The following is a 6236-nucleotide window of genomic DNA, read 5'->3' on the forward strand; positions in this document are numbered from 1 at the left end:
CAGGGCCGTACCAATGCACACAAAACCAAATACAGAGCAATACAATGCAACACAGTCTCAAACGGCGGTCAATACAAATACGGAGCGCTGCAACGCAACCACAATACAGGGCCGTACAATGCAAACAAAACCAAATACAGAGCGATACAATGCAATACAAAAAATACAGAGCGATACAATGCAAGACGCTCAAACGCGGTCGATACAAATACGGAGCGCTGCAACGCAAAACCCACAATACAGGGCCGTACAATGCAACACAAAACCAAATACAGAGCGATACAATGCAAGACGGTCTCAAACGGCTCGATACAAATACGGAGCGCTGCAATGCAAAACCCACAATACAGGGCCGTACAATGCAACAAAACCAAATACAGAGCGATACAACGCAAGACGGTCTCAAACGGCGGTCACAAATACGAGCGCTGCAACGCAAAACCCACAATACAGGGCCGTACAATGCAACAAAACCAAATACAGAGCGATACAACGCAAGACGGTCTCAACGGCGGTCGATACAAATACGGAGCGCTGCAACGCAAACCCACAATACAGGGCCGTACAATGCAACACAAAACCAAATACAGAGCGATACAACGCAAGACGGTCTCAAACGGCGGTCGATACAAATACGGAGCGCTGCAACGCAAAACCCACAATACAGGCCGTACAATGCAACACAAAACCAAATACAGAGCGATACAACGCAAGACGGTCTCAAACGGCGGTCGATACAAATACGGAGCGCTGCAACGCGAAACCCACAATACAGGGCCGTACAATGCAACACAAAACCAAATACAGAGCGATACAATGCAAGACGGTCTCAAACGGCGGTCGATACAAATACGGAGCGCTGCAATGCGAACCCACAATACAGGGCCGTACAATGCAACGCAAAACCAAATACAGAGCGATACAATGCAACACAAAACCAAATACAGAGCGATACAATGCAAGACGGTTCAAACGGCGGTCGATACAAATACGGAGCGCTGCAACGTGAGACAAGATGCTATACAGGGCCATACAATGCAAGACAGTCTCAAATGGCAGTACAATTTCAAATATAGAGCAATACAATACAAAACCGATACAGAGCCAAACAATGCGGTACAAATTCAAATAGAGAGCAACACAACACAAGATGTCCCAGACGGCAGTCGATACAAATACAGAGCGCTGCAATGAGACAAAACACGATACGGGGTTGTACAATGCAAGGCAGTCTCAGGTCTCAGCTGATACAAGTACAGAGCAATGCGATACAAAACCAAAGACGGAGCGATACATGCAATACGACACAAAGCGCTGCAAAAGCGAGGCGGTCTCAGATGGCAGTCAAAACCGGTAGAGCGTTGCAATGCAATACAAACCCAGAACAACGGATGTGTGACAAGTCAGGCTTTAAGACCTAAGCCCGTAAGGACACAGGGATGAAATGCTGTAGGGGATCTCCACAGAAACACAACTTTCAAAGAGCAGAGCTGTCGTTCCGGCCCGGATCGCCTCCGCAAAGGCGACCGTCCGGCAACATCCATGATGCAAAACACCCTCGAGGCTCCCTTCACGAGACCCGAAGCGCTCGACAGGCCCTATGCGAAACCGACAAGGCATTAGAGACCCTACAGACGCCTACCGAGGTGCGTGACGAGTGCAGAGGCCGTGGGCCAGAACATAGAGACCTGCAAAAAGCACCGTATGAGACGGAACACGCACGACGCAAATGACGCTAGGACAGGGCCGGAACGTTCGCATCCTGCAGAACGGACCCCGGGCCCGCTATCCGCCCCCAGACTTAACGGAGCCTAAATAGCCCTCTCTGCAACCCTGACATTAAACCTCCTTCTGCCCCCCCCCACCCGCCGCTTTTGCCCCTTGACTTACCTTTCAGAGGACGGGATCCAGAATCCATCCTCATCAGGAGCACATCGTCTAACCGGGATGCTCCCGCATTCACCGGATTCCTCTTCATCACCCGCAACACAGACGCCGCCAGTCACCGACACGCCGGCCGGCACCGACCTCTACCGCGACGACACCCTCCCCGCAAGTGCCACGCCGCTCCCAAAAAATCAGTTGTTGCGGCCAGCATCTCCCGTGGAAGCCAGAAAACCAGAGAGATAAAGCGCCCGTCGTAATCGGAAGCGATAACCCGCTCTGCGGTTCCCACCCTGCCGCTCCTCTCTCCTCCGCCGACTCGCCTCAAATCCTCAGCCGTTTGAGGAAAGCCTTCGCGGCACCGGCAAAACCAAAGACAAACACTCGGCCGAGTTACCGTGAGCTCCTCGGAAATTTGAGCCGGAGCAGACCGCTTAACGAGTCTCTCGCCTTTTCTCGAACCGCTTGTGGCTGTGCAGCTTCGCCCCTCTGCAAAGGAGCACGGCCCTGCCAAAAAAAGAGAAAAAAGTACATGCTGACATATCGCCAAATCCTCCGCCCGCTCACGGCGCTTCCTCTCTCCCGCTCCTTTACCTCGGCCGCTCAGAGTCAGATTCTTCGGTCCTCTGTGCCGAGCCCTGCCCGCCCTCTGTAAATCTGAAACAAAGTATGATTTTAGCTACATCAATAATACGACACCACAAAGAAGCGCTACTTCAGCACACCGGTCATCGCTCACCTTGCCAAAGTCCGCTGGTGCGGATATCCCGCTTCATACATCGATTTGCATCTAGAAAAGCATAAACTGAAAAAGCATAAGCCAGTCAGAACCGCCGACAGTTGTGCCGATCCTCCGACATCAGACGCCGGCCCGCCTTCACCCGGCGCTCTGCTCGCCTCTTCCGTCGTCCTTCGGCACGCGGCTCGTCGCTCCGCATCGGAAAAACCCAAACAAACCGTGTAAAGCGAGTCACCCGGATGCTGACCGATAGCTTGGCGAGACAAAAGGTCCGTCTTCTTTTTGCGTGTGCCTTCTAACTACACCCGGGAAAAAAAAAAGGAAAAACCAAACCCCAGATATTGAGCCCCACATATACAAGCTAAGGCACATTCAAGATTCAACCCGCTCGACCGCCGCGCAAACTGCCGCTCCCAGAAGGCCAGAGTCTGACCTCCGGCACCTGCAAAACGCAATGAAAATAACTCTGTGCAGCTGTCTACAGCTACTGGCCCAGAGATGAACCGTACGGTCTTTGTCAAAACAATTTGAGCAGATCAACATATTATCACAACACCGTGCCTTGCTACACCGCATTGCTACACCCCTGGGCAGGGCAGCTCCAACCCCGACGCAGACCGACACCGCACACAGACGCCACAATAACGACCGTGAGACACGAGACGACCGCGAGAGAAGACCGACTGCCGTAGGGAAGATGTGGCCGACAGAGAAGCCCTACGGTGCCACGATGGCGCAGATGCTTTATAGCGGCCTCGAGAAAGAGAGGTGACCGCTGCGGCCTGCGAGAGAAAGCTACCATCAAAGCCAGAATGATGGATGCATAAGAAGCCAGGCTTTAAGACCTAAGACCGTTAAGAACATGGGAACGAAACCCTAGAAGACAACTCTGTACAAACAGAATTCTCAAGAGCAGCGCGCCACAAGCGCCACCTAGCTCACCACCTCGAGAGATGACCGCTCAAAACATCTACGGCGCGACGCGTGCCAGACCGATCCACGCTTTAAGCTACAATTGCAAGACAAGAAGGCTCGATGGGTGCTATGCCAATGAGGCGATGCGCTCGGACTCTCGGAAGGCTACCGAGGTGCCTGCCGATCAAAGAGCTACAAAGACGTTAAGACCTGATAAAGGTATGGTATAAGACACAGAAGACAGACTACACAAACTACACAACACAGAGACAGGCTGGAACTGCCCTGCCCACCCTAGTCTTGTGCTGAAGAGTTCCTGGACGGCCCTCTCCCCTACGCTAACTTCAAAACCCCTCCTGCATTCCCGACCTCGTCCCCTCCCCTGGGGCCCGCTCCCCATCCCTGCTCCCTCAACTTAGCTTTCAGAGGGCCAGGGGTCTGAATCCATCCTCGACAAAAAAGTCACATCAGCTAGCCAGCATGTTCCTACAGTTGCCAAGCTCTTCATCATCTGCAATAAAACCAAAAGACAAAACAGTGCTGACAGCATCGCACCAGTCAACGCCGACCTCTTCCACAACACCTCCCTCCTCAAAAGGGCCGTAGCATTCCCCTTACCCTCATCGTAGCTTTTGGCTACTAAGATACTAAGACACACAACGTACAATTGTGCTTGAGAAGTCACCGGCCCCGTGATCCTCCTTGCTAATACCCAGCTCACCTCAAATGCTCATCCAATTCCAATATAGACTCTTTTTCCCATTCCACCTACCCCTGACTCCACACCCCAGGCAGAGCAGCTCCAAGCCAAAACACACACATGCACAGACCGACACCACAAACAACGCAACTCAAAGATGAGAGAAAACTCTCAGCAAAGAACAACTCCCAGACGGGAGATGCTGTCAGTCAAGGAGACCTGCAAGGCTTCAACGGTGAGGCAGGGAGGCTCTACGGCAGCCCCAGAAAAAGAGTCTAACGTGATGGCCCGTTACAAGAAGTTGCTGTCAAAACTAAGATGATGGATGCGCAAGAAGCCCGGCTTCAAGACCTAAGAACGTGAGGACGCAGGGAAGAAGCCCCGGTCCGTGAAAGCGGATGGCTAGAGAACAGAGCTGCTGACACAGCCTGGAACAAGAGAGCAGAAGAGGACCGACCGGAAGCTGCCGAGAAGCAAGACCGATCCACACTTTACATTTGTTACGCAAAAAAGCGGCCCGATTGGCACTATGCCAATGAGTACGGGCATTCGAGACCCTAGGGATGGCACCCGAGCGCATGCCGCGCTCCTTGAGTGAAAAGAGGACATTGAGACCTGAGGAAGGTCTAAGACACAGAAGACAGACTACACAGACCACAACAACACAGACACAGGCTGGAACTGCCCTGCCCGGCACAAGATAGCGTCATGCTGAAGAGTAACCCGCTCCCTTACAGGCCCAAAGGGGACTGTTCCTGGACACCCTCTCCCCTACGCTAACTTCAAAACCCCTCCCTGCAGTTCCCAACCTCGTCCCCTCCCCCGGGCCCGCTCCCCATCCCTGCTCCCTCAACTTAGCTGTCAGAGGGCCGGGGGTCTGAATCCATCCTCAGCAAAAACCACATCAGCAAACCAACATATTCCCGCAGTTGCCAGGTTCCTCTTTGTCACCTGCCAAAAAAAAAGCCACCAGTACCAGCAGTAAGCATCGTGTCGGTCGACACAGACCTCTTCCACAACGCCCTCCTCCTCAAAAGCAACGTGGCTTTCCGCTCACCCGCTCCACAGGAATTCCAGTGTCGGACGCTGCGGCCATCATTGCTCGTGCCACCTAAGATACCAAAAGACAGAAAGCTACCGTTGCGCTCGCGAGAGGTCACCGGCCCCGTGCTCCTCCTCGCCACTACCCCAGCTCACCTCAAATGCTCATCCAATTCCAAAGGCTGCCCTCAGGGTACCTGCAAGACCAAAGAGAAATGCTTAACGGAGTTGCCATACAACACTTTGCTATTAGACACCGACCGGCCGACAACAGCCTCACCTTCTCAGACCGCTCGTCAGCATGCGGCTTCGCCCCTCCGAGCCTGCTTGCAGCATCTGAAAAAAAACCAAAGCAAAGGCACATGCTGAGATACTGCCCAAAACCACGGCCTGACCACACCTATTCCCATCTCCCGCTCCTTTACCTCGGCCGCTCGCTGACCCTGCCTCTGCTGTTTACAGGTTGCCACGTCGAGGCTCGGGTACCACCTATAAGAGACAAACAACAAGGGACGCTTCTAACTTCACCAACACTACGACACCTGAAAAGTAACTGCTGCTTCAGCCGCTAGACAGGGATCACCTTGCCCGAGAGAGCTCTAATGCCAATATCCTGCTTCCCACCTTCAAAATAAAAAACTCAAAACCTATAAGCTAGTCATCTAGCCACCGGTCACATCTTCCCTCCGACAACACTCACCGACCCACCTTCTTACGTCGCTCCGCTTACCTCTTCCGTCGCTGTTTGGTGCGTATCTTGTCCCTCTGCATCTGAAAAAAATTATTAAACAAGTCACCTGGATGCTGAATGATAGCTTAACGATTCCAGAGGTCTTGATGCCATTTAGGAATACCATCTGGCATCCAACAGCAGCCTGCCAATAAAAAAAATCTGGTCGTGCCCCGGGTCTCTGCATAGCGCTACAGGAATACTCTCCTCGCCTGCTGCCTACCTGG

General features: G+C 52.9%; 1 long non-coding RNA gene across 1 annotated transcript; it reads right to left on the reverse strand.

Annotated features, from left to right (window-relative positions):
* Positions 1–5559: 5559 nt before the first annotated feature.
* Positions 5560–6029, reverse strand: LOC127028777 (uncharacterized). Its single transcript, XR_007768070.1, has 3 exons — positions 6010–6029; positions 5705–5768; positions 5560–5615 (listed from the first exon to the last, which is right to left on the reverse strand). It is a non-coding gene; the product is annotated as an uncharacterized LOC127028777 (long non-coding RNA).
* Between the last annotated feature and the right edge of the window lie 207 nt (positions 6030–6236).

The sequence above is a fragment of the Gymnogyps californianus genome, unplaced genomic scaffold, assembly GCF_018139145.2.
Source record: "Gymnogyps californianus isolate 813 unplaced genomic scaffold, ASM1813914v2 HiC_scaffold_42, whole genome shotgun sequence".
Taxonomy (NCBI): domain Eukaryota; kingdom Metazoa; phylum Chordata; class Aves; order Accipitriformes; family Cathartidae; genus Gymnogyps; species Gymnogyps californianus.